The sequence below is a fragment of the Mixophyes fleayi genome, chromosome 4 (genome assembly GCF_038048845.1).
Source record: "Mixophyes fleayi isolate aMixFle1 chromosome 4, aMixFle1.hap1, whole genome shotgun sequence".
Lineage (NCBI taxonomy): Eukaryota > Metazoa > Chordata > Amphibia > Anura > Limnodynastidae > Mixophyes > Mixophyes fleayi.
The window spans coordinates 169,594,660-169,610,932 of NC_134405.1; the positions used below are offsets into that span (position 1 = coordinate 169,594,660).

A 16,273-nucleotide genomic window follows, 5' to 3' on the forward strand; every position below is an offset into this window, starting at 1 on the left:
TCCTGCCACTACCTGTGATCTATTAAAATCCCCTCCCCCAATTTTGTTATGGGGTTAGGCGATTTAGTGTTCCGCCACTGTGGCTAGTTCAAGGAATGTAACTCTCCAGAACCGCTCTTGGTAGGTTGTAATAGCAGCTTATACTTGCTGTAGAATATTTAATTAGTAAATACAGTGCTTTTTTTTCATGAACATGCTTTGTGTATCTTTTATCAACCATTATACTTCACCATTAATATTGTTTTCATCTGAGTGACTGTCGACACACAGAGAGAAGCTGTGCTGACTAATCTCGTTTTGTTGTTTAATTCTATAGTTACTGTCATTAGGTAATTTATTCTTAGGTGTGTTTTTGAAAGAAGACAAAAATACTACACTGCTTGGCTCCCCATGCTCAACATGAACTTGATCTTACATTTTACTATGCACATTTTAAATACTCTTTCACATACTGGGTTCTTTAATTTCTTTCATTGTGTATGTAAATGGATACGTGTTGTGTGTTAGAATGCTGGATGTTTGTGTAGGGATACAAAAGGATCACAGGAAAAAACAGGAATACATTTAAATATATTTTGCATTGCTCCATATCAAAATGCTCACCTAGTGACCAGGTTCAGCTGGTCATCCATTATTCAACTTGTGCATTTTAGTATTGTTAAGGTCTTATCAGGTCTGTAACGATGAATATGAGATGACTATATTTGGCATTTAATTGACATGATGTCCCTGATTATTGCCAGCTCACTGCATATATTTCTGCTTTGGATCTTTAATTATTGCTGCTCTATAAACTGGACTGAATTTCATTCCTGTACACTACGCTACACTTATTTTTCACACCAACTTACTCTGTACCTTGCAGAGCATCAAATGACCTCACTCTTTGTTACGTTTTACAATCACATAAATAATATGTTTGTAAAAGATGCTGATCAAACCCGCCCACCCCAATCTCCAACGCCACAATCGTTATGTAATCGGTCATTTACTTAACACAACTAGACCCGCAATAGCTCAGCATTTCTAAAATCATAATAAAAATTCAGAGAAGTTATGTCATGGAAATCATTGGGTTCACATACTCAACATCCACATTTTCCCCCTGATTAAGTGGAACCCATGATATGTCTTCTATACAGACCATCTAACCTAGCTACACTCTCTCACACCAACTTAACGAAAGCAAGACATGTATACATCTGATCGACTGAATATATAAGCATTATTAACTCAAAGCAACATACTCCATCACCTAATAATTGGCATTAGATGGGGGCGTGGCCTGGACGAGCATGGAGTAGCAAGCACAGTTACGAGCTCTCCATCCCAGATATCCTGTTGATCTCCGTTATAGTGGAATAAAGAAACTTTTGGACCCAAAACTGTGCATCCGAATAGTTGCTGTACATAGTGTACCTGTTTTGATAGTGCTCTTGCCATTTTACCCGAGACTGGGAGAGAAAGAGTTGAGCATCTGGGTACAGGAATACTACAGGCAGTCTGTGGCAGTTTGTGGCAGTTGATGACTGCTGGGACATAGCGCCTCTGTAATACCACATACTGGCCTAGGTGAACACAGCCTGTGATATCCATCTGATACAGGTACATTTATATCCTTGTACAAGTGAGGAGTAACTGAATTGGGCTCTGGACTTATTTGATTATCATTATCAGTGTTGGAGGAGATATACCTTTCTCTGTGAAGATAACTGGCTGCAATGCACTGCTAGCAATACAATCTGAGCTGTACACCTATATGTAATTAAAGCTATACAGGTTACAGGGTTGCACATAAGCTTATAGGATAAATATCATCCCATCTTTCCTGTGAAATTATGGGCAAACATAACCAGTCCACCGCAGCGGGAAAATTGGACCGCTTTGCTCGCTCCTCCACTACACCCTCTGGTTCAGGAGATGCATCACATCCCATTACCCCCCCTTTGTCGACTCCACTGGCGGACCCTGAGGTTACATTACAGCAGGTCCTGCAGGCCATTGGGGCATCTGAAAAGTGTGTTACGGATAAAATAGGAGAGGTGCAGGTGGACCTCTCTCTTCTCTGGCAAGATGTGCAAAAAATCAGGGAGAGAGTGGGTGAAGTGGAGACACGTGTGTCTACATTGGAGGACACTTCTGCACCAGTTGCGGGCCGGTTGGAGAGTCTGGAGTCGCAAGCCTCTCTGTTTAAACAAAAGCTTACGGATATGGAGGGGCGTTTGCGTCGCAGCAACATTCGGTTGGTTGGATTGCCCGAGAAGGCAGAAGGTGTCTCCCCAGAATCCTTCTTGGAAAAGTGGTTAATCCAACTGTTTGGTACAGATTCATTTACAGCCCAATTCGCAGTGGAGCGGGCTCACCGTATTCCAACTCAAGCACCCCCTTCTGGAGCCCCCCCACGCACCTTCATAGCCAAATTGTTGCACTATCGTGGCCGAGATACCATTCTACGCTTGGCTAGGCAGAAAGGTTCAGTGGAATACAATGGTCAGCGAGTAGCAATTTATCCTGATTTCGCTCTGGATGTACAAAAGAACAGGGCTCAATTCATTCCGGTGAAGAGAAGATTGAGAGATTTACAGATCCCATATGCCATGATTTTCCCTGCCCGGTTGAGAGTGGTTTCAGAGGGCCGTACATCCTTTTTTGATACTCCCTGAGAGGCTGCAATTTGGTTGGACCGTCTAGCTGCTGCTGAACGCTGATGCTGGATGAGTACTTTTTTTATGTCTCTCCTGATAGTCCTTTGGACATTGCTGATTTGTCATTGATATTATGCAAGGTATTTGCTATACATAATGTAATTTCTCTTCTGTGGTACAAAAAAAAAAAAAAAAATGTATTTCGCTCAGGTGGGGTCTGTGATTTTCAAACTAATATTGAAAGGTTCACTGTAAAAAAAAATAAAAATGTAATGGGCTGGAGAGCCCATGGCTTTAAGGCCGTTCTTTTCCTCTCTTGTCTCAATTCGCCCCTTTTCCTTCCTCTATCTTCTGGTATTTTGCGGGTTGGCGGGTGACCTTTTTTGGTAGTGTGCTGGCCTGCTGAATATCTTAAAGTAATTTTAGTTAGGGTTTAAGGTATACTTAAGTTGGGTGGAGTATACAGGGTGGGGGTATGGGTTTAGTATTAAAGTTATTTAAGTTGTGGGTAGTTTTAATGTTATCGCAAATATATAGACAAGGATTATATGTGCTTATAAGTATGTCAATGTATGCTCTGCAGGGGTGTGGGATGCGGGGTAGTGAGATAAGAGGGACTACTATTATATGTATTCTGGTACATCTGATAAGGAGCTGAAAATTCTCTCCTGGAATGTGCGGGGCCTAAATAATGCTGTGAAACGTTCTCTTGTACTAAGACAAATTAGAAAAAATGATCCTGATATTGTTTGTCTATTGGAGACTCACTTACACGGTGATAGAATACTCACCCTTAAAAAAGCATGGGTAGGTAGGCCATACCACTCTACTTACACGACTAATTCTCGAGGGGTCTCTATATTGGTACATAAACGTCTCTGCTTCTCCTTGGAAAAAATTCAAGTGGATACAGGGGGAAGGTTTGCACTGATGAAGGCTGTCATTAATTGGGTTCCGGTGATTCTGTTAGCTGTATATATACCCCCACCGTATAATGGTGAGGTGTTAAGGAAATGTGGAGAATTCATGGCATTGTTCCCAGAGGTTCCAGCCATTTGTATAGGGGATTTTAATAATGTGATAAATGGAGAAGTGGACAGATGGCGAGAGAAAAATGCTGTAGTTGGCAACTCTAAGTCGGCTTTTTCTGCTCTGGTTGAGGAAATGGGGTTAGTAGATGTATGGTGTTTGAGGCACTCAGAAGATGTCCAATTCTCCTGCTTTTCTACATCACATAATGCATTTTCAAGAATTGATCTGGCTCTGCTGTCACACTCTCTGGTACCACTGGTAAGGAGCGTGGAATATAGAGCTAGGGGAATTTTTAACCACTCGCCCCTCTGCCTATCTATTGATTTTGCAATTGATAGAGGCCAGTTCTTTTGGAAATTAAATCCCTTCTGGCTCTCCCTGATGGGTACAGGAGCGACCTTGGTGACACAGTGGGAAGGCTTCTTTGTAGATAATCTGGTAACAGCAAGGCCACCTATAGTTTGGGACGCTTTTAAGGCTTTCCTAAGGGGGACATTAATTGCTGGCATAGCTGAAATTAAAAAGTCGTCCAGACAAAAAGAACAGATATTAGAGAAAAAGTGTAATTCCTTAGAAGCACAATACATTGCGGACAAAACTGAGGTTGCAAGGGGAACATGGCAGTTGGCCCAGAGAGAGTGGGTAGAGTATGTATTTGAGAAATCCAAACGTAAATTTCTGTTTTCTAAGCATGTACGATATGCAGAGGGCGATAGAAATGGTAGCTTCCTGGCTTATCTGACAAGGGCGGAGAGGGCAGATGCAGCAGTACCAGTTATCTGTGATGACAGTGGGGTTAAGAAGTATCTGATGCCCGATATTGTTGAGGTATTTCATAAATATTACACGAATACATATAAGTCACAGGTCAGATATGACATGGATACGTTACAGCAGTATTTGAATGGTATCTCCCTTCCTGTCCTCTCCGATGATAGTAGGGAGTTTTTGGACTCACCCTTTACTCTTGAAGAGATTGATATAGCTATTATGTCATTCCCTAATGGTAAAGCCCCTGGAGTAGATGGAATCCCAATTGAATTATATAAAAAACACCGGCCCTTTTTTGTGTCTAGGTTGTTGGATACATTCAGCGAGTTGGGTGAGATTGGCGCTCTTTCCCCTTCAATGGCAGAGGCAATAGTGGTGGTGCTGCCTAAGTCAGGGAAAGATTTGTTGTACCCTGAGTCCTACCGCCCGATTTCACTTTTGTCAAATGATGTTAAGATTCTGGCAAAATTACTGGCTTTGAGGTTAAGTAGAGTGGTGCTGGAATTAATTCATCCGGATCAGACGGGATTTATGCCGGGCAAGTCCACGTCTATCAATCTTAGAAGGCTGTATACTCTCCTGCAGGTGTGGTCACCCTCTTCTGAGAGCGAAGTTGTGGTGTCCTTGGACGCAGCCAAGGCGTTTGACTCGGTGGAGTGGCCATACCTGTGGGAGGTATTGTCCCGATTTGGAGTGGGCCCGGAATTTATAAAATGGGTTAAACTTTTGTATTCACATCCAGTGGCGCGGGTCTGTGTCAATGGGCATCTTTCTCAACAATTTCAATTAGAGCGGGGTACTAGACAGGGATGCCTGTTGTCTCCGGCCCTGTTTGCATTAGCAATAGAGCCGCTGGCCTGTAAGATCCGGCATGATAGAGAAATTGTGGGACTTAGACCAGAGCACAGAGAGAATAAGGTGGCATTATATGCAGATGATATGCTGTTGTTCCTTTCAGATCACGACACTTCCCTAAAACATTTGCTGCGGGTGGTTGATGGATTTGTTTTTTTTTCCGGCCTAAAAATTAATTGGGATAAATCTAGCGTGTTCCCTCTGGGATGGGAGTGTCCCGTGACAATGCCAGAAGGCTTACAGTTAAAATGGGCATCGAAATTCAAATACTTGGGAATATGCATCTCTAATACCCCCGCTGAATATGTAGAACTTAATTTGCGGCCCCAGATCAAATACATTAAAGAAAAAACTCATGTATGGAAGAAGCTCCTACTTTCTGTCTCCGGTAGGATAAATTTAATTAAGATGATGGTGCAGCCAAAGTTTTTATATATACTCCAGCAGTCACCTGTATATATTCCACCCTCCATTTTCCGCTGCATTGATAGCTATTTGATTTCATTGGTTTGGGGAGGGGGAAGGGCTAAGGTCAAGCTCAGCTCGCTGTATAGATCCAGATCTTCTGGTGGATTTGCACTTCCTAACTTGAAATTATATTATTTTGCCTCTCAATTGGTCCACCTTAAGGCATGGGTTTCGGACCCCGATTACCATGAGCTACATTGGGTGTTGGTACACCAATTTAATTCTAATCACACTCCCTTACAGTCACTGTTGGCGGGGCGGCTTGGTATGCGGGCTCCTCCGCTCCTGATTCAGGCAGTTAAGATTTGGACAATCTGTAATAAAATAATGAAACAAACTGACATTGATCCATATACTCCTATCTGGGGGGCAAAGAAATTTGAGAAGTTGAATACAGTGAAGAGGGCCAGGGAGTGGTCTCGGTTGGGTGTGGTGTCGGTAGGTCAGCTTTATGATACAAATACTTAAATCCTTCGAACAGTTGGTTGGGGAATTCTCTGTACCCAGAACAATGTTTTATTCTTACCTTCAGTTACGACACGCCCTAAGCACACAATTTAAAGGGGAGACTTTGGTGTTTGGGGTGGATCCACTGAGGAAACAATTACAGGCCTTGGGTTATAGAGGTCTGATCTCTCGAATGTATTCATGTCTTCTGTATGAATCCACTGCAGATGATTTGGATGGTTTAAGGAATCAGTGGGAAATAGATATTGGCCCTTTATCAGACAAGGAGTGGGAAATGGTTACAGACAGTACTAAAGGTTATACTTCATCATTAAAATTTCAACAAATACAGGTGTTTATCTTACACAGGGCCAACTTTACCCCTATTAGATTGGCAAAATTTCGCCCGGATGCTACCCCTAACTGTCCGAAATGCAATTCGATCAATGCTAACTTTTGGCACCTTCTATGGGAGTGTTCATGTATACAAATCTTCTGGCGAAGGATCAGGAGATGTATTCAGGTTACTGGAATTGAAGTGTCTCTTAGTTCACCGGCCACTTGTCTCTTTGGGCTCCGATTGAAGGGGAAAGTTAATAAACTGACAAAAATGTACATTTCACAGTTATTGATGTTGGCTAAGGTCTGTATAGCGAGGCTGTGGTTGGCCCCGACGAGTCCCACGGTTAAAAATTGGAAGGCACTGGTCAATACCACCATAAGGCACGAGAGATTTGTTTATACTTGCAGACAGGCTCTGAAGGAATTTGAGAATATATGGTACAGATGGTTAGAGTCTCCATTCTATCCTATGTCATCTAGTACAGATGCTCTATCTACTTAAATGTATGGCTACCGCAGTTCTTATAATAAGTATCTAAGTCCATGTAATAAACCCTGCATGTGTAACATACTTATGTATAAGCATTTACGATGTATGATCCTAAATGAATATAGCACATTTATTATTATTATGCTTTAATGTAATCTTGTAAATTCCGTCATTTAATTCCGATATGTATGCGATTGTTTTTCTTTTTGTTGTTTAGTATGTTTATATCTTAAAAAATTTCAATAAAAATACTGGATTTAAAAAAAAATAATTGGCATTAGATATAAAGGCAAACAAAACACACAAGACAATAGAAGAAAAGAAAGAAAAAAAGAGAGAAAGGAAATAGAAGGTATGAAGGAGATTAGGAGAAGGGAGGAATAAGAAGGAAAGGGGGATTCCTCATACCTAGTAATATAATATCAGACAAAGGTGTATGACTCCTGCCCATCTGTTGGTATATCTACCTAGCCAATCCCCCAGCCCGAGGCGGCCATCCGAAGTCCGTAAGGTAATGAAAAGATGGAGACTCTTTAAATTCAAGCCAGTGGAACCACATCGCCGTGTATTCAGTAACCTTTTTTTGATCAGATAGGGCAATGTCATCCAAGAGCCTGTAAAGGTCAATCCGTCGGAACCACTCTTGCACTTCTTGGTGTGGCAGGTGACTGCCAATAGACTGGGATAACAGCTATGGCTGCATTATTTAAATGTCAGAGTAAGGATTTTTTATATTGAGAGATGGCGATGTCTGGGGAGCTTATCAACCAAAAATGAGGGCCATCTTTAACTGGATAGCTCATGATTTCCTCTGTAACTAATCTCACCCTGCGCCAGCATTGCGCTAGTACAGGACACGACCACTAAATGTGAAGGGGGGAGCCCGTCCCTGATCCACATCTCCAGCACGATCCTCAGACACCCGTGTGCATCTTACTTAACTGAGAGGGACATCTGTACCAACGAGACAGGACCTTGTACCGTGTTTCCACCACCGAAAGGCTCACCATAGTGAGCTGAAATGTTCTGGTCCAGAACTGTTCGGAGGTAGGCCTCCCCTTCCCTATCTAATGCTTCAGTAAAGCCCGGTATGGCGGGGTACAGGTTTATAATGAGCAATTGGTATATTGTTGAAATAGTATGTTTCTGGTCCGTGGAGGTGCAGCACAGCTCCTTAAAGCTGAACAGGCTTCTACTCGATCACTTTCTCATGCCCCTTCCCTGCAGGTAATCTTGTAAGTAAAACCAGAACTCTGATGTGGGCACACCTAATTTTTCCTGCAAGAAGGAAAAGGCGAGTACACGACCATTGGTCACCAGCTGACCACTACTGATAACCTTACCTGCAGACCATGTCCAAAATGCCCCTGGTGTCAGTCTGGGGGGAAAGTTTGGGTTAGCAGTCATGGGAGTAAGGGGGGATGTTGGAGATGAGATAAAGATCAATGTGGGTAATCTGGCCCAGGTTTGGAGCGTGGGTCTAATAATGGGATGAGAGGAGTGAGGAAGTTTGGGCAGCCAGGACAGTGGTGGAAGCATTCATCTCTTATCCTTCGATATGTACCCACTGCCTGGATGGTGACGCCCTAGTCCATGACCCTATTGAGAAGGAAAGCTTGATAATATTTAGCTAAGAGTGGCAACTGAAGGCCTCCCTGTTTCTTTCATCTGTATAAAATCTCATGTCGGAATCTGGTAGGTCCACTTGCCCATACAAATTTGCGAGACAATTTTTGGAGATCTAGAAAATATTGAGGGGATGTGTATTGGAAGGGTCTGGAGGAGATACAAAAGTTTTGGCAAGATGTTCATTTTAATTATATTCATCCTCCCAAACCAGGAAAAGCCACATGATCGCCAGCGTCTGAATTCCGCGTGAAATTTGGATATTAGAGGGACAAAATTGATATTATACACATCAGAGAGGTTTCTAGGTATTAGTACCCCTTGATACTTAATCCGAGAGGGGTGCCAAGTAAAGGGGAAGGAGCACCGGATACCCTCGAGGACTTGTGATAGAATGGAGCGATTCAAAGCCATGGATTTAGTATAATTCATTTTAAAATTTGACAGTGTGCGAAACCCCTCAAACTCGAGCGTTAAATTTGGCAGTGAGACTGTAGGGTTAGTGACTGTGGCCAGCAAGTTGTCTGTAAAGAGAGCCAACTTGTGCTCGGTTTCTCCCACCCCCACCCCCGTCACATCCGGGTTGTTTCTGATAGATCGAGCCAGAGCCACCATACACAAAACAAATATTAATGGAGAAAGCAGCCGTCCCTGGTGCATGCTGTTATAGATGGAGAATGTTTCGGATAGAGAGCCATTAATTATAATGCGGGCAACATCAGTTGATAATAGCAGGGCCGGAGTGGGTCTGTTTTCAAGTATGTGAATTATATCTAAGATCTTGGTTGTGTTGTCTCCTGCCTCGCTGCCGTCTTGACCGACTTTTTTTGCTAATTTTTTCTTCTCCATGAGGTTACTGTTACATTTTGTCATCACCCCCCCAAAAAAAACTCAGACACTCTCCTTCTTGTTTAGTCATTCCCTGTCCTTTCTTGGACATTAACCTTTTATATTTGTTATTTTTCTCATTGTTTTTGTCTTTAATGTCTTGCACATATTTTCAATAAAATTCATTAAGTTAAAAACAACAAAAATAACAAGATACCTTTCGTTCATTTTAAAATTATCATTAAATAATATTTTTAAAAGCTGGCAACCCTGGACGTAAGGAGCATAGCTTATTCATGGCTTTGGCCACTTGACATTCTGCCTGCAAGTCTCCCTATCATTACTTATTGTTCTAGTGAGGCAGCTCATATACAGTTCTACACACCCTACTTCACTGACGACATAAAAGCTGTCCGAAACTAATTTGCCTGCAGGTTCTTTGTCATGATCGTAATGCCAAGTGAGTGGAGCACTGACTCACAGAGCTGCCATTTTTTGTTAGTCCCTTCTGTCTTTGTAGAGGCTTAGTTGACAAAAATAATTTCATAGGGAATCTCCGTATTGCTACTAGTTTTTCTAGTGTGTTAGAAATGTAAAATGTTATGTTTGTTCCTGTCTTAATAAAATATTATTGATTTTTGTTTGTTTTAGCTTTCTAAATAATGTGTACCCAGCACAACTACCTAATGTGTAGCTACATATTATCCTAATGCTTTAATTGGCTACATAGGAGCTGCTGTTGCATGTAATAAACACCACTGTTATCAGGGGAAGGGGGCTGATGCAGTGCTATTTCCAATCTTTAGCTTACTGTTACTGGGCTCCATGATCCACGATGTTTGTGAGAAAAAGATAGAAGTTGTGTTCCTGAACAAAAAAAATAAACATTAAATATATCCTTCTTAATTCTGATTCTGTGAATGGGAAGTTTATGCCCATGTTTGAGTGACCACTTAGGTTTGTTTGTCCAGATCCCCTGCAATCATCATATTCTGTGTAGCAGGTCTTGAATAGCCTAAATAATACACTAAGCCTCAGTAGCCAAAAATCATTGTACTTCCCCTACGTATATGGGTGACACTACATTTCAGGCTTTGGGCCTGGGGTGGAGGGTGTCGTGAACATAGAGAGCTTGCATTTATGTATAAGGGATAATTCATAACTGCAGTGTAAATAGGTTGTATCAAATGAATCCATTGATAAGTTAGTATAACAGTTAAAGACGCAGAGTCTGATGTAAATGTGTTTGATGGCTTTGCACACCCCAGTGTGAACAGATAGAAGTGTCACCTGGGGGCAGTTCAAAGGACTCCCGGGTTGAGATCTAGACTATTTGTGACACTTGAATAGACTTTTAGGTACCGCTCAGCATGTGGTCTGGCTCAATGAGGCCATGGGCTCTTATAGCCTATATGTAATACTGTATAGACAAAAATAATTCAGTTTTAAAATATGCCACCCTCTTGAACGGGGAGGTGTCATGTGCAAGCTAATTCTTAGGCATAAATCTGCAAATATATGTTTGTGAATTACTTCCTGAAAAATAGTGTGACATGGTTCTCTTAGAAGCTGTTAGATCAATGGGTTTTGTGTATGTTAAGCTACCCAGAGGGGGCTGGTAGATAAGGGTAGCACCTTATACCATTTATGGCAGGACGCAAATGTGAAAGCCTTTGAGGATATCTCTTGCAAGACAATGAAATCTAACACATGTTTGGGAGGCTCCAGACATGCCGACTGCAGAGACTGGGTTGTATGTTAATGACAGATTCAAGCTGAATAGGGTCACAGGAAAGGGGGCTGGGGGGGGGGTCCTGTAGCTGGCTTTTAAAACTATAGTGGAACTGTAAGTCTTGGTTCACTCTGAGGGAGTCATTTGATTGAAGAGGTCCCATTTTTTCTGCTTCTCCCAGCACCAGAAACTTGATTCTAAGTGAGGTATCAATTCTGTGTTTTATCCTTTTTATTTTATAAGAAACAATTGCACTATATTTGTATGTCTTTTATTATCTTTTTATCTTAAGCATTGTGGATGTATTTTCCATATTAAATTACACTTAATAAGTTCTAGTCTCTGTGTTCTTACGAATTCACGCGACAGTTTGGTCAAGACGCTACATAATTGAAACAAGGAGAACATTTGAGGTTTTATGTGAACTCTGATAAAAAGTAAATTGTGTTATATTAATGTTAGGGAGAAACGAAGGCTTCCTAAATAAGAGTGTCAGCTCTTGTCAGAAAAAACCTTGATGGTGGTATAATTAGTATCGCAAAGCTAGTGTGTGGCATGGATAGGGAAGGATTTACTCATTGTAGACAGACCAGGTGGTTGTAATTTGGTTAACCCTGTGCCACACCTGCATCACGCAGACTCAGGTGAGTGCTGTTCGTGACAGAGGGCGACAACAAAACAATGACCTAACCTCAACTCCTGTAAACGATTACATATTAATTTCACGAATGTTGTGCTTTTCGTGTATGTGTGTGTGTGTGTGTATATATGTGTGTATGTGTATATATATATATATATATATATATATATAAACATTTATGTGTGATCCAGGGTTTAGGGGCAGAGCCGGATTTAGAGGGGCACATAGGGCACCCTGGTGGTTAATTCCCGCTGCCAGAGACAGTTATTAGGAGCGCTTAGACAGTGTTCCGAGGAGATTGTACAGAAAGATTGCAATGGAAGAGGCCTGGAAGAGGTAATGAGTGACATGGAGGAGGCTGCAATGAGAGAGGCACAGAGGGGACTGCAATGAGAGAGGCACGGAGGGGACTGCAATGAGAGAGGAATGGAGGGGGCTGCAATGAGAGTCACAGAGGGTAAAATGAGATAGAAGTGTAACATTAACACAGTTATTCTCTTTTGTGAATGATGACACTGTGCCCTTAATTTTAGATAATAGGGCCTCCCTGTCCTAAGTGCCAAAGGCCCTGCAAAGCCTTAATCCAACCGTGGCTAAGGGCAGCCTTGCGCTGTAGCATTGAACATTTGTCACGTCGCCACACTCCTCGTCAGTGCGCACAATGTCTTCGTTAGCCATACTCTTGGAAATCCTTCATCTACCCAGTGGTAAATTGCCATACTATGAACAATAGGCTGGACATATACTATATGGACAAAATTATTCAGATGTTTGACCATTACATCAACAGGGATTGTAATGACATTGTATTCAAATACATATACTTTTGCAGTGATAACAGCTTCCACTGTTCTTGGAAGGCTTTCCACAAGATGTTTCTGTGGTAATTTATGACCATTCATCTTGTAGAGCATTTATGAGGTCAGGCACTGATGTTAGAAGAGAAGGCCTGGCTCTCAATCTCCGTTCCAGTTCATCCCAAAGGTGTTCGATTGGGTTGTTGTCAGGGTTCTGTACAGGCCAGTCAAGTTCTTACACACCAAACTCATCAAGCCATGTCTTTGTAGTCCTTGCTTTGACCACTGGGCACAGTAATGTTGGAATATAAAATTGCCTTCCCCAAACTATTGCCACAAAGTTAGAAGCATAGCATTGTCCAAAATGACTTGGTATGCTGAAGCATTAAGATTGCCCTTCACTGGAGATAAGGGGCCTAGCCAAAACCCTGAAAAACACACCCATACCAGTATCCCTCCTCCACCAATCTTCACAGTTGGCATAATGCAGTCAGGCAGGTAACATTCCTCCGGCATCCTCCAAATCCAGACTTGCCCATCTGACTACCAAAACAGAGAAGCTTGTTTCGTCACTCCACAGAACACTGCTCCACAGTCCAGTGTCGGTGTGCTTTACACCGCTCCTTGCGACACCTGGCATTGGTCTTGGTGATGTGAGGCTTGCATGCAGCTACTCGGCCATGGAAACTCATTTCATTAAGCTACTGCCACACAGTTTTTGCTTACATGAATGCCAGTGGAAGTTCGGAACTCTTCAGCTATGGAATCAGCAGAGTGTTGGCAACTTTTACGCACCATACACCTTAGCATTCATTGACCCTGTGCTGTAATTTTACGTGGTCTTCCGCTTCGTGGCTAAATTGCTGTTGTTCCTAAACTCCTCCACTTTCTAATACAGTTTCTTACAGTTGACTGTGGAATATCCACCAGGGATGAAATTTCACAATCCTCTTATTGCAGAAGTGGCATTCTATCACAGTACCACGCTTGAAGTCACTGAGCTCTTCAGAACGACCCTTTTTGTATCACAAACGTTTGCAGATGGGGACTGCATGGGTAGGTGCTTTGATTTTATACACCTCTGGCAACGGGTCTGATTTGAAACACCTCAATTCAATATTTAACAGGTGTGGCCAAATACTTTTGTCCATATAGTGTATATGCAGATGTTCACTACCATGTGCAATAAAAAGGCTGTAACCCATTGCAGCCAATAAGACATTTGTTTTTATTTCCTCAACTTTACTAGTAAAAAAATAAAATAACTAATAAAAAAAACAACTATTTGGTTGCCATGGGCTTGCATAGTTATCTACAGATCAATTTTCATGTCAGTTGTTAGTACCAGTTATTCTGGTATTCTCGTGTATTCAAATATAAGGAACTTAAAAACTGTGATAAATGTAAAATTACAGAATATTAAAACTAGGATCACTTTAATTTACATACTATCAGTACTGTGTTTTGGCTGCAGTTGATGGACATGGGATCATCACTTGTTTCGGATGCTTTTCCTCTAGAAGCACAAATTGTAACTTTAGCCCATAACGCAGCAAATAAAATTATGCGTTGAAAACTATTTTTCCTAAAAGCAATTTTCTGATGAAATCTGAGTATGTTGCTACACCATGAAATGTTATGTGTGCCTATATCTGGGCTATGTTAACGCCTACTTAAAACTTGTTGAGCAAAATGCAATAGTCTTGAAGCTTTGGTTTATTTATTATTTGAGTACGTCTTTAAACATAATAAGGAACATACTGGTGTGAAAAGTGTATTTAGTGAATTCAGGTTTTGTGATTGATTGCAGCAGAGTGAAATGTTATAATTGGCTTAGGCGGGCAGGTAGTGAAGCATGAAGGCTAGATATGTATGTCAACCTTTTTCGTTGATCAACTTTCAAGGAGCTAGAGGGGGCTAGCATATGGCTTTGTAAGCCATGTGTAATATGACTTGTCATATTTGATTGAGTCAATTTTGTCGTTAAAGTACTTTGCAATATCTTACATGCTGAATGAATTAGTGGCACATGTTTACAGAGCATAATATTAGTTTCATTTTTTTAACCCTGCAATGAAACATGTATTTAATATTACAGAAAGAGGCAACAGTATGGAAATAATTGCCCAGCTATAGAAATTTCAGAAATATAGAATACAATATCAGATGGATGATAACAATATATTTTTTAAAAAAATGTTAGTCTAATGTAGACATTAAGGGATAATGGTATAAAAAAATATTGTTACCGGACTGTATCTATTTGCTCTGCTAGTGCTAGCTAGTCTGCTTGCAGAGCAATCCATTAGGAAAAGTGTCATTATTTGTCTTATGTTCCCGTAATCCTTTTACCCTTTTTCCCCAGAACTCTTGTGTCAATCTGAGGTGTGATCAGCTTCATGCAATAGAAAATCTTGGCAGTGTGGCGCACTGGCAAGGTATATGTGTGAGGACACGGGCGGGGATATAATATCATGTAAGGCGTAGGTCCATACTTGCCAACTTTTCCTCGTTGGCTTCAGGGAGATCCCGGGGGAGGTGGGAGAGTGTGGGAGGGGCTCGATTAATTGCATCATTTTGGCCTCGACCCCAAAACGATCGTCACAATTTTGGCCAATTACAGCAGGGGTCGGAGCTAAGATGACACAATATTTGAGTCATTAAGCCACCCCCGCCACTTAACTATTGCGGGGGCGAGAACGGGGAGGTTGTCCTGCTCTCCCAGGAGCCCAGGAGGTCTCCCAGAAATACTGGAGTCTCCTGGACATTCAGGGAGAGTTGGCAATTATGCGTTAAAGAAAAGCAGCTAATGAATCTCTAGAAACTGAAGTGTCTTTTACATTTCTGTCTCCGTTACTGAAGTCATGTTGTCTTACCTGTCAGTCTTTGATTAAATCTTGGTCTCCATGAAAATGGCCACCTCCATAGGCATCAATACATGAACATAGGACACAATTTCAGAACTGTGTCATCATGCCACAGATGGCGAAGCCACGTCTTGTACTGGCTCAGCATCAGGGAGAATTCCAGACTCTTCAGGAAGTGAGGGAGATCACCTCTATTTCAGGGAGTCTTCCTGACATTCAGGGAGAGTTGGCAAGCATGCATAGGTCAGGACCAGAATTGATTGATAATGTCATAGAGAGCAGGCTAGAAGTAGCAAATACATTACCTTGTTGTAGCCCACACCTGACTGAGGTAAAGAAAACTGTGTAGTGTGTAAAGCATTAGATATTAAGAAATGCAGAATGTCTGCAACTTCAATAACTGCTCATTGAGCTGTAACTATTGAAATAATTACAACTGTAATACAGCACTTCCTGACAGCAGACATGAGAAAGATTGCTCATCTTCTTGGCCTATACATGAAATAGACCCCAGTGTTTATATGTTGTTAGTGGTACCGGTGTAATTTTACGCAGTATGTGAGGTGCCCTGGTAGGATTCTGTTCAGCATCTTCGTTATTAAGCTATTCTCTTTCTAGATTGACAAAGAATTTGATGAGAGAATTTTTGCTTTTGCAGCCAAGATTATGTCAACCTAGAAAGAGATAATAGCTTAATCACGATGAATGGAAAGCATGGACAATCATCCAGGAA

At 41.6% G+C, this 16,273-nt stretch overlaps 1 protein-coding gene across 2 annotated transcripts in view; it reads left to right on the forward strand.

The window, feature by feature from the left end:
- Positions 1-16,273, forward strand: part of SLC2A13 (solute carrier family 2 member 13) — a 150,840-nt gene that overhangs the window by 98,920 nt on the left and 35,647 nt on the right. The window lies entirely within an intron of this gene.